The sequence below is a fragment of the Oncorhynchus mykiss genome, chromosome 12 (assembly GCF_013265735.2).
Source record: "Oncorhynchus mykiss isolate Arlee chromosome 12, USDA_OmykA_1.1, whole genome shotgun sequence".
Lineage (NCBI taxonomy): Eukaryota > Metazoa > Chordata > Actinopteri > Salmoniformes > Salmonidae > Oncorhynchus > Oncorhynchus mykiss.
The window spans coordinates 82390894-82404063 of record NC_048576.1 but is presented as its reverse complement, the minus strand read 5'-3'; the positions used below and the strand labels follow the sequence as shown (position 1 = coordinate 82404063).

Below are 13170 nucleotides of genomic sequence, written 5' to 3'. Positions count from 1 at the left end.
GCATGGACAAAGACAATACAACAAGTAACATGGACAACAGCCTTTTTTGGACGAACACTCAACACAGTAGACAAGCAGAAAGGAAGGAGTGAGAGAAAAGAGAGGGAGGGGTTGGAGATGGAGGTAAAGAAGGAAAAGCTGTGCTCTGCCTCTTTCTGTCTTCTCGTGTTGCTCTTTTCAGCTTGGGGAAAGGAGGGGAAGGCAGCAGCACTAATAAGTTCAGCTCTATCCGTCTGCTGCTCGCCATGCGACAGGGGCTACTCTTCTGGTGCCCCGACGTCACTCTGCTTCCCAATTACCACATTTACACACTGCACCTCATACCGCACGCACGCACACACTGCTTCCCTCATTTACATTTCTGCAGCGCTATTTTAAATGCTTTACGTACTTCCATCTCACCTTTCTACATGTATATTATCCATACATGAATTAAACAGTGAGTTAGTTATACAGTGGATGCTGAGAATGAGCATCTCTTCTCTGTGGAAGGTGTAGAAGCAGTGCATGAAGACTAACAGATGCCACCACCTGTAGCTGTGGCCAAACTGTTTATTTTATTTATTTTTTAGTCTGTTTATTAAGTTTTACACACACACACACACACACACACACACACACACAGACAAGACAACACAAAGCAATATAAATAATATACTCAACTAGAAGAAAAAAAAATACAAATTTAAATTTAAAAAATAGCTTTAAAGACACCATACTTTAGACAAGTTAAACACACCAGGCAGAAGGCTACAGAGGTTAAGGGGCAAAACTGTCTATTTTTAAAGCCCTACGGTTGTGATGAAATGTTGAGATTACGCTGAGTATTGAGTACATCTCGACTCTAGACACCTTGGTGTGCGTGTGTGGTGGCTGGCCTCTAAATGCCAATGCGTCTAGTCAGTACTCAGACCCAACACTGTCTTGACTCAGGACTGGGACTGAGAGAAATATACAAAATTGTAAATCTTTGCAACCTGATTCCAGACCATTTGGCCATCTCAGTGAGGAATGTTGTCGACTTAACATCCAGTCTGATCTGATCCAGGATCAGTGTATTACCTGGCCACCGAGCGCTGTGCAAAGCTGCCTGGCAGGCAACAGGCATCACATCCACCCAGCCAGAGTCTATTAAGATAAGATCCAAACAATAACAGTGCTGTAAGTGGCTGTCCCCACCTCGTACCTCACCCTCCCCGTCTGACCTTTCCTAATTCAAGTTCAGGTTAAGTGTACCTGTGCTCGCTGCCTCTCAATATGTTCTCTCAGGGAGGCCTTTTGGTGAGTCATCAGATAGCGCCGGCTGCAGCAGTATTCTCTGAGGTTGGAAATGCCAGGCAGATAAGGCTGCTCTGGTGTTAGGCGTGAACAGATGCGCACGCACGCACAGTGCCGGGTGACATTTTAAAAGTCCTCACTGCTTCTCAGAGCACACCAGTTTAGTTTAACATTACCCATTCTCCTCACTGCTTCTCAGAGCACACCAGTTTAGTTTAACATTACCCATTCTCCTCACTGCCTCTCAGAGCACACCAGTTTAGTTTAACATTACCCATTCTCCTCACTGTAGCTTATCCTCAACATAATCCTCCAGCCATCACTCTCAGCAGCCAGACCCTTTAATCTTCCAGTCCATCCTGTCAGTCTGTGCCGGAGTTAACTTTCCCCAAGGCACACCTCTCACAGATTAACACACTCTAATGGTCATTAGAGTCTGGCACATTCCAATCTCCAACCGGCCAGTCAAACTCACCACCGAGACTGATTCAGTTCCCGCAGACTCATGGTGACAACACCAGACAATGACGCGGAGAGAGTGATGGAGTGAGAAAGTTCCCACACAAAGGAAACAATTCACAAACCGGTAAACGTAAACAGCACATCACAGAGCAAGTACCTGTAGATGCTTAAGGGAAGGTGTGGCTGGGAAAATAGGCAGAAGTGAGGAAAGGAAAGAAGGAAAGAGGGATAGACAGGGTGGTAGAGGAGCTGATCACAGTTGGATTGTGGCCCTTCAGGAGGAGAAATAGAAATAAAACCTAATCATTAAGCAACTCCACACAAGCAGCCCGCTTGAGACTGGGGGAGCCACCGGCAGAACAGCTGCAGGGTTGCCGCAGCAACAGGAATTAGAACCAGGAGGCCGAATGTGAGACAGAAACCAGGTGAAAGAGAAGAGTGAAAGAAAAGGAGAGGAATCAAACACCTTTCCAGGTTGCCAAGCGACAGGCGATGCCAGTCAGTGAATGTAGAGCACAGTTGATCAAAGTTGGCCGCTGGGCGGTAATACGTCCAAAAATAATTACTATAAAAAGACCTTTAAGATGTAAACCTGCACTGTCACATATGGCCGTTGAGCTGCCACATACGTCTGTTAGCATATGTGTTAGTGAGTAATTGCAATATGGTTGGAGTAATGACTGGGTTAGATATGTATATCAGACAAGTCCTAAGGATTCCTTTCCCAGCACTGATAGGTTGTTGCGTGGTCTCAAAGGATCAAATCATGTAAGGGATAATTAATGAGGGACTACGCGTTCTATCGATAATCATAAAAAAGGCCTCCCGAGTGGCGCATTGGTCTAAGGCACTGCATCGCAGCGCTAACTGTGCCACTAGAGATTCTGGGATCGAGTCCAGGCTCTGTCGCAGCCGAGCGGGAAACCCATGGGGAGGCGCACAATTGGCCCAGCGTCGTCCGGGTTAGGGGAGGGTTTGGCCGGCAGGGATGTCCTTGTCCCATCGCTCATTAGCGACTCCTGTGGCGGGCCGGGTGTTTCCTCTGACACATTGGTGCGGCCGACTTCAGGATTAAGTGGGCATTGTGTCAAGAAGCAGTACGGCTTGGTTGGGTCGTGTTTCAGAGGACTCACGGCTCTCGACCTTCATCTCTCCCGAGTCCGTACGGGAGTTACAGCGATGAGACAAGACTTTAACTACCAATTGAATACCAAGAAATTGGGGAGAAATAGGGCTAAACATTTTTAATAAATACAGACATGGAAATTGTGTTCCACGACACACTAGTGTGGAACTGACCTTCCACAGAGTTGCATTATTTTCCAGAGAACGCATAGAGTCCCTAGTTGATTATCCCTTTAATACCATGGCTATAATTTAACCTGACGCTAGAAATGCATTCAACATCCACTGAAGTAGCTAGAAAGTTTACTAGATAGCTACAGTAGTTGCCTTGGTAACCAAAACAAACATACTTGCTTGTTTAGCGAACCAAACCATCAGTCCTAGCATGCTATTATGAAAAATCCAATAGAACAATGCTAATAATGTTTTCAATTTGACCTTTGCTTTCAAAAGCAGCTCAAACATAGAACATGTAAAAATTACCTATATTGAATTCTACCGTGCAAACATACCATGCGTTTTAGAGAAATAATGAACTCTAGAAAGCCCTTCAAGCCAATCAGAAACAAGTATTTAACAATGCCATGGTATAATTAAGCAATAAGGCCCGTATATGGCCAATATAGCACGGCTAAGGGCTGTGATTAAAAACGACGCAACTTGGAGTGCCTGGACACAGCCCTTAGCCGTGGTATATTGGCCATATACCAAACCCCAGAGAAGCCTTTTTGCTATTATAAACACTTCACCAACATTATTAGAGCAGTAAAACTAAATGTTTTGTCATACCCGTCATACCCGTGGTATACAGTCTGGCATAACATGGCTTTCAACCAATCAAACCACCCAGTTCATAAAAACATTTGTTTTTACTGCTCTAATTACGTTGGTAACCAGTTTATAATATCAATAAGACACCTCTGGGGTTTGTGGTATATGGCCAATATACCACGGCTAAGGGCAGTGTCCAGGCACTCCGCTTTGCGTCGTGGTTAAGCATATTGGTCATATACCACACCCCCTCTGGCCTTATTGCTTAAATAAAGTATACCAATCAATAACAGCTTGGATAAAGTCTATATGAAGCGATTTGAGGTTTCATCCACCATAGATTTTTAGTCTTACATGAGTTGTTTCTCTCACGTACAGTGCCTTGCGAAAGTATTCGGCCCCCTTGAACTTTGCGACCTTTTGCCACATTTCAGGCTTCAAACATAAAGATATACAACTGTATTTTTTTGTGAAGAATCAACAACAAGTGGGACACAATCATGAAGTGGAACGACATTTATTGGATATTTCAAACTTTTTTAACAAATCAAAAACTGAAAAATTGGGCGTGCAAAATTATTCAGCCCCCTTAAGTGAATACTTTGTAGCGCCACCTTTTGCTGTGATTACAGCTGTAAGTCGCTTGGGGTGTCTCTATCAGTTTTGCACATCGAGAGACTGACATTTTTTCCCATTCCTCCTTGCAAAACAGCTCGAGCTCAGTGAGGTTGGATGGAGAGCATTTGTGAACAGCAGTTTTCAGTTCTTTCACACAGATTCTCGATTGGATTCAGGTCTGGACTTTGACTTGGCCATTCTAACACCTGGATATGTTTATTTTTGAACCATTCCATTGTAGATTTTGCTTTATGTTTTGGATCATTGTCTTGTTGGAAGACAAATCTCCGTCCCAGTCTCAGGTCTTTTGCAGACTCCATCAGGTTTTCTTCCAGAATGGTCCTGTATTTGGCTCCATCCATCTTCCCATCAATTTTAACCATCTTCCCTGTCCCTGCTGAAGAAAAGCAGGCCCAAACCATGATGCTGCCACCACCATGTTTGACAGTGGGGATGGTGTGTTCAGCTGTGTTGCTTTTACGAAACATAACGTTTTGCATTGTTGCCAAAAAGTTCAATTTTGGTTTCATCTGACCAGAGCACCTTCTTCCACATGTTTGGTGTGTCTCCCAGGTGGCTTGTGGCAAACTTTAAACAACACTTTTTATGGATATCTTTAAGAAATGGCTTTCTTCTTGCCACTCTTCCATAAAGGCCAGATTTGTGCAATATACGACTGATTGTTGTCCTATGGACAGAGTCTCCCACCTCAGCTGTAGATCTCTGCAGTTCATCCAGAGTGATCATGGGCCTCTTGGCTGCATCTCTGATCAGTCTTCTCCTTGTATGAGCTGAAAGTTTAGAGGGACGGCCAGATCTTGGTAGATTTGCAGTGGTCTGATACTCCTTCCATTTCAATATTATCGCTTGCACAGTGCTCCTTGGGATGTTTAAAGCTTGGGAAATCTTTTTGTATCCAAATCCGGCTTTAAACTTCTTCACAACAGTATCTCGGACCTGCCTGGTGTGTTCCTTGTTCTTCATGATGCTCTCTGCGCTTTTAACGGACCTCTGAGACTATCACAGTGCAGGTGCATTTATACGGAGACTTGATTACACACAGGTGGATTGTATTTATCATCATTAGTCATTTAGGTCAACATTGGATCATTCAGAGATCCTCACTGAACTTCTGGAGAGAGTTTGCTGCACTGAAAGTAAAGGGGCTGAATAATTTTGCACGCCCAATTTTTCAGTTTTTGATTTGTTAAAAAAGTTTGAAATATCCAATAAATGTCGTTCCACTTCATGATTGTGTCCCACTTGTTGTTGATTCTTCACAAAAAAATACAGTTTTATATCTTTATGTTTGAAGCCTGAAATGTGGCAAAAGGTCGCAAAGTTCAAGGGGGCCGAATACTTTCGCAAGGCACTGTAGATCACAATAGTTGTTCTCATTAAAGTGTCTGTAATGCAGTGTCTTAACTAATTGTGAGTGGACCGATCCACTGCCAGGCCAGGTCCTCCAGGTCCACTCCTGCTGTGCTGAACGGGAGAGACAGAGCGTTAAGAGCTCGTTGAGCCTGGCAGCCGGCTGGCAGGCCAGCCAAGGGTGAGTGACAGGTCAGGTGAGCGACGCTGGGCCAGTCAGGCGTGGTGAAACCAGCAAGCATAGAGCAGAGCATAGCAAATCCACTGAATATAAAAAATACAAAAGAAAATACAAAAATGTAAAAACACACTCAATGATCTTAAGTGGCGTCAATTACCTGGAGCAGCCGTGAGGAGGGGGACAGGGGATGGAGCCACTGACCGAGGAGTGGATGAGGTGAGGTGGAAGGGGGCTGGGGTATGAGAGAAACCCAGTGACAGGTCCTCTAAAGCCCTGAAATAATTACTCTGTCTCCATAAAGAGACACTGGTCTCTGATCACTGCTAAGGGCTCTCACTGCAGGGTCAGCCTCGCACATCACTCATACACACAACAGCATGCACGAGGGCCTTCACACACAAAAAGTATTTTAACTATTTTAACATACATATTTGTAATTTCATCTGAGAAATACCGTGTGGGCGATGGTCAATTTCTACATAACGGATTCTGTTCACCTTTTGTTCCATCTAGACGGTTGTTTCAGATCATATTTAACGATTTGTTAGGTTTACTAGAACGTCTACAAACACTTTATTTCATAAAAATCCTCCGTTCTCTCCAGTTTACAGTTCTGTCACCGGTCATGTACAGTTACAATATCCTCCCCTCCCTCATCTCTCACACCAACACTGATAATTATTCCCCTTTTCACACCTGTAAGTCCTTTATTAGAAATGAAGTGTTACTTTAGCTTTTTGAAGACAGACACATCTGAATCATATATTGAATGATTCAATGCTGCCACCTACATCGAATCCTGCTGTCTTTGCATCCACCCTCTTTCCTCTCGTTTGTCTCTTTGTCCTCTTTCCTCTCATTTGTCTACCTTTGTCCTCTTTCCTCTCATTTGTCTACCTTTGTCCTCTTTCCTCTCATTTGTCTACCTTTGTTCTCTTTCCTCTCATTTGTCTACCTTTGTTCTCTTTCCTCTCATTTGTCTACCTTTGTCCTCTTTCCTCTCATTTGTCTACCTTTGTCCTCTTTCCTCTCATTTGTCTACCTTTGTCCTCTTTCCTCTCATTTGTCTACCTTTGTCCTCTTTCCTCTCATTTGTCTACCTTTGTCCTCTTTCCTCTCATTTGTCTATCTTTGTCCTCTTTCCTCTCGTTTGTCTCTTTGTCCTCTTTCCTCTCATTTGTCTATCTTTGTCCTCTTTCCTCTCGTTTGTCTATCTTTGTCCTCTTTCATTTCTTTGCGTCATTCATTTATTCAAACCCTAAATCTCACACCTTCCCCCATCTAAAAGTAACCTTCTTCCTCTCTGTCAACAAAATTCTCCCACAACTAGTTATTTTTTTCTCTCTCAACATTGCCCTCAGTCTCTTCAAACCAGCCATCAGTCACTGCCCCACCCAAAATCACCCATCTTCCCTGTGTTGGTACACCCTCCCCCCCTTTATCTCCAACCCAGTTGGTACTCACCCAGATCAAAGTCCCTCAAACATCTGTGCTGCTGGCTGATGCCATGGCTGGGCCAGCTGGGCCCTCTGTCTGTCAGTCTGGGAGCAGTCCTCTATCTGTACGTCTGTCTGTCTGCGTCTCTGGCTGTGTTCCTCTGTTTGCCTGGGCCTCCTGTCCGGCTGCAGAGAAGGAGAACACAAACAAGAGATTGAGAGGAGTGTGAGTGTGTGAGTTCATTGTGAAAAACAACCATTACAAAAAACCTTGACGCAAGACACATAGTCAGCGGTTTGTTTGTATCTGAACGGACTCAGGTACCTCAGTGTACGCACACAATAATACTTTGGGAATGTGTAGGTTTAGTAAGGAAAGTCCAGCCAGAGAGTACAAGGTAGGGCCCCAGTAGTTCAATCAGAAGGCCACCTCAGTGAGACTCCAATAACATGTGGGAGTCTCCAATAACAGTTCCAGTCTATGGTGGAGGAGAAGCCTGTCCGTCTCCTTCCCTCTCCCTGTCGACATGGCTGAGGTGGCTCTGTCTCCCCCATGGACCGATGCCAAACAGAATTATTAAAACACTTCATTATGTCTAGTAGGGATGCACAATAAATCGGTGAGCATTTCGGAAAAGGCCTATATTAGTAAAAAAATGCCAACATCGGCACGATGTCTTGCGCCAATATGCAAAACCGATGTTAAAGCTTACGTGCATACCTATATAACGTAGGTAGATGACGTAATGACGCCATGAAAAATACAGCGCTACACAGAACAAAAGCATTAAAATACTAAGTGCACACTTCCAACAACCAAACAAGTTCAAGTCCAGCAGTCATTTGAAAAAGTAAGAACATTTCAGCGAGACAATTCAAAGGCAAAATCCAATAACGCCAAGATAAAGGAATTAATTGCCCTTGACAATCAACCCTTCTCTGTTGTGGATGATGTTGGCTTTCACCGACTGGTTGAGCCCCGGTACACACTACCAAGTAGGCACTATTTTTCAGAAGTTGCCCTACCGGAGTTACACAGTATTGTTGAAACGTACATCTGCTATTAGCTTCCCGACTGACATTTGGACCAGCGATGTCAGCCCCATTAGCATGCGGAGTCTGACAGCATAGTGGGTCGACAAGGATTCCGTACTGAGGAAAGTCGTATTGCATGCTGAATGTGCTGGTTCTCATACCGCTGCAGCCATTTCAATAGCATTAGAGGACATGTTTGAAACATGAACACACTCCTAGCACCATTCGAACAACTGACTGGAGAAATAAGCTAATCAACAGTGTCTGCAGCAGACGTGATACCCTCTGTCATGGCATTGAAACGCCTGCTCAACAAAACTGCCGACAGACCGGGGGGTTAAAACTTACAAAAGTACTCGAGGCTGTGAACAAGCAATTCGGTGGCATTCTCTGAGCCTCTACTGTGTTGCCATCAAACTCGATGATAGGTACAAGGACCGCTACTTCGATGCAGACAAGGAACAGGGTTTACGTGAAATGTTACATACACAGATGGACAAGATGGAAACAGACACAGTGACTGTGTGCACCGAGGAGGCGAGGCATCGGACAGACAGATCAGAAACTTAACTGCTTGACATGTATGATGAAATCCTGGTTGATCCCCAATGAGAAATCACATCTTCCAAAAACCTTTTCAACATGACTCACCGGTCTCTACATTGCAGATGAGCTGAAGGCAGTCATCAATGACCTTGGACCACAGAAGGTATTTGCGCTGGTGACAGACAATGCTGCAAACATGAAGGCAGCTTGGTTTAAATTGGAAGAGTCCTAGCCTCACATCACACCCATTGGCTCTGCTGCTCATGCATTGAATCTGCTCCTCGAGGACATCATGGCACTGAAAACAATGGATACACTCTACAAGAGAGCCAAGGAAATGGTTAGGTATGTGAAGGGTCATCAAGTTATAGCAGCAATCTACCTCACCAAGCAAAGTGAGAAGAATAAGAGCACCACATTGAAGCCGCCCAGCAACACCCATTGGGGTGGTGTTGTCATCATGTTTGACAGTCTCCTGGAGGGGAAGGAGTCTCTCCAAGAAATGGCCATATCACAGCCTTCTGATATGGACAGCCCCATCAAGAGGATCCTCCTGGATGATGTATTTTGGGAGAGAGTGGTAAGCAGCCTGAAACTCCTGAAATCTATAGCAGTAGCCATTGCACGGATTGAGGGAGACAGTACCATTCCGTTTTATGTTCAGACTCTGCTTGCAGATGTAAGAGAAGATATCCATACTGCCCTGCCCACTTCACTGTTGCTCCAAGCAGAGGAAACTGTAGTTCTGAAATACATCAAAAAGCGTGAAGACTGCCTGAAGCCCATACACGCCGCAGCGTACATGTTGGACCCCAAGTATGCTGGCAAGAGCATCCTGTCTGGTGCAGAGATCAACAAGGCCATGGTGTCATCACTATTGTGTCTCGCCACCTTGGCCTGGGTGGGGGCAAGGTTCTAGACAGTCTGGCGAAGTACACTTCCAAGCAAGGGCTTTGAGATGGAGACGCAATATGGCAGTCGTGCCAACATATCTCATCAGCCACCTTGTGGAAGGGACTTAGTGGATCTGAGGCTCTTACCCCTGTTGCCTCCATCGTCCTCCAAATCCCACCAACATCAACTGCCTCAGAGGGCAACTGGTCCTTGTTTGGGAGCACACACACCACAGGCTGACCAATACAAGGGGTGAAAAATTGGTGGCCATCTGGGCAAATTTGAGGCTTTTTGAGCCTGACAATAAGCCATCCTCAACGAGGTTGGAAAGTGACAGTGAAGATGAGGCCTCAGATTCTGATGTTCAAGAGGTGGACATTGAGAAGGTCCAGGGAGAAGACATGGACGCCTAAGAGGAAGACAATCAAAGCTTTAGTTTCTAGACTATCATTTTACAGATGTATGTTGAAAATGTTTTTGGGAGAAGTGATGGATCATTGGGGATCATTCAATATTCACTTTTGTTGTTCAGTGAAATTATCCCATGTGAAGAGTCAACTCATTTAATTAAAGTTCAATTTATAACTAAATTGTTTTTTTTATTTCTATTGGAAGGATTTATTCATTTGCAATTATGTCTACTTATGATAAGATAAAAGGTTTATGTTTATGGTAAACATATCCAATGCAAAAAAACATCTACATTTAAATGGCATTAATATCAACTCCCATGGAAAGTTGCCACCTCTGAATATTCCCCAAAATGTGTTATCAGTATAGATTTTTTTTTGACAATGAAAATATTGGATATCAGTATCGGCCAACAATGTCATATCGGTGCATCCCTAATGTTTAGTAATAAACACTAGCACTTCAGGGGGACAGAGACTCCCACATAACTGAACAAGAGATAAACTTCATCAGGTTGTATGGTCCCTTTAAAATACATAGTCATATTAGGCTTCATTTTATAATTTACAGACATGTACAAAGACAATAGCTGAGATGTGAGACACTTCAAGCTCTTCTGGTTTGTAAGACAAAGTACTGTTTCAGAGCAGTAATCTAAAACAAATAGACCCAACTTGAGACCATGAAGAAAGCCAATCCAACCTGAATCACAACGCGAAGCCAAGTGCAATACCATTCTGACTAACAATGTCTCTCTGTGACATGTTTTGAATAAAGAACACTCTTCCCCCTCTCTTTAATACAGACCCTGCCATAGCCCCTGGGTCAGAAAGTCAGAGAGAAGAGAGGTGGACTGAAGGAATGAATGGAATCATCTTAACACCCTCAGGTTTACACAAGCCAGTCAAAAATGTCAATCAGATGCAAAATATAGAGGCAAAATGCAAGCACGGAATGTGAGAGGCAGTGCTACTCTCAGAGGTGTGCGTCTCAGGGGGACAGAGGCTTGATCAATAGCTCACCTGCAATGAATATGTGAGTGTTCTTATTGACTGGACAAGCAGATGTGTATTCAAAACCTGACAACAGAAGCATGAGTCCAGTCGATATTTTTGGGCTCCAAAATCACTAATGCCTCCTGGTTCAAACACCGTTTTAACAGGCAAAATGGGGATTAAGAGAAATTTAGGTCTGACAATATGCTGTGATTGTGTCAGACTAAGTACAAAATAATGAGTCAACTGTGTGAGGTGAAGAGGTTGTGTCTCCGTGGTCCTGTGGTGGGCAGAGCCTTCCTGGTTGGTCTGTATAGTGTAAGTCATCTGGCTAAACCAGCCTTCAGACCTACATAACAGCGGAACAGCTACTTAGATCTACTACCTCTACTGTCTGAATCGGAGACTAAAATCCCCTTGACTCACTGCAACAGTCTGTCCTGTCTATGACCTATGATCATTTACTCTGCTTTCTCTCATCTCAATCGCTTCTGGCCATCCCTCCTTCACCCCCTCTTCTCCTTTCTCTGACCTGTACTCATTCTCTATGCATCAGTCTCCACCTTCCTCCTTCTCTTCCCTTCCCTCCCTCCCTGACTGATAGGCGTTGGTCAGCGGTGTGGTAATGAGTTGGAACTCCAGGAAATGAGGGTTGACCTGCAGTGTGTGATCCTGTAATCAGGTTGGGTAAACGCTGGGGCCTCGCCCTGCCACCCTCCTTGCCTCTGCACTCCCTGCCCCGGCCTGTCTGTCTGTCCACCAGTGAGCCTGATCGTTTAGTCAGGTTGGAGAGGGGAGGGGAGATGAGATGACAACACAGACACCCGCTGCCATCCATCCTGTCAAGACTCCATGGCAGAGCAAACATACATCACCGCAGCTTGAGAGAGCAGGGATTGGATGGTGAGGAGGGGAATGAGGGAGAGGGAGGGAGGGGAAGAGGACAGGAGAGTAGCGGGGGGAAACAAAAGTGTAAGAAGAAAACAAATGGAAATCAGAAAAAGCAAAGTGAGGAAGAATGGGAGATGAGACAGGATGAAAGATGGGTTAATGTACTACAGGCTGATGAAAAAGAGAGAAGGGGGGCAGCAGACTAGACAATGAGAGGATAAAAACAAAACTAGAAAGGATTGAAGACAAATTAAGCAGAGGGCGGAAAGGGACGGGGAGAGATGGGGATAGACATTAAAAGACGTCAGCCATGATACGGGGAAAAAGAGAGAAAAAAGGACTGTTCCTCATAGGTTCACCGCTGCTGAAACCCCCTAAGACTTGAAAAAAAAGGAACATTTTGAGAGCAGCAGCTGGCCAGGGGGGTCACATCAAGCGCTTGACTATGTTTAAAAAGAGCCACTAAGAGTGAATAACTGTCATAATTATGAGCACAACTGGGCCATTCAACCCTGTGCTGCTGCTGCGCACACACAGTGGAGGATCTGGGTTATTCACACACACACAGGGCCATAAAGGAGTAACATGCCTAGGGTAATTCAAAGGTCGCCTACGATAGACTATCATCCTGTCCTGGGGGTGTACACCATCAGCCAATCAGGTGGCTACTTAATACTAGGGCTGGGAATTGCCAGGAATCTCACAATACGATATTATCACAATACTTAGGTGCCAATACAATACGTGTTACGATTCTGTATGTATTACAACTCGATGTTCCAAGCATATTGCTCACCATATGGTCTGCTGCAGAGGCACAACAGAGAGCCATGAGAAAATGCATTTTAATCAAGCTATTTAAAAAGAAGTTGGAGAACAATAATATATGAAGGAAAAATACTCGAGTTTTGGTGCAGGTACAGCCAATTAGCGCAAAATTAACACTGCGATATTGTCAAAACAATACAATATGGCCTCCTGAGTGACGCATTGGTCTAAGATGCCACTACAGCCTCCAGTTCTATCCCAGGTTGTGTCACAGCCGGCCGTGACCGGGAGTCCCATGCGGTGGGCGCATAATTGGCCCAGCGTCGTCCGGGTTAGGGGGGGGGGTTTGGCCGGGGGATTTCCTTGGTTCGTCATGCTCTAGCGACTC

At 44.7% G+C, this 13170-nt stretch overlaps 1 protein-coding gene across 2 annotated transcripts in view; it reads right to left on the bottom strand.

Annotated features, from left to right (window-relative positions):
• Window positions 1-13170, bottom strand: part of LOC110538651 (speckle-type POZ protein) — an 86366-nt gene that overhangs the window by 58601 nt on the left and 14595 nt on the right. Inside the window, exon 2 of one of the 2 annotated variants that reach the window (XM_021625605.2) lies at window positions 7271-7428. The gene's annotated coding sequence lies outside the window, so the exon portion shown is untranslated. Of the gene's footprint in view, window positions 1-5680; window positions 5699-7270; window positions 7429-13170 lie in introns of those variants that run through there. The other variant, XM_036938797.1, reaches the window with a different exon arrangement.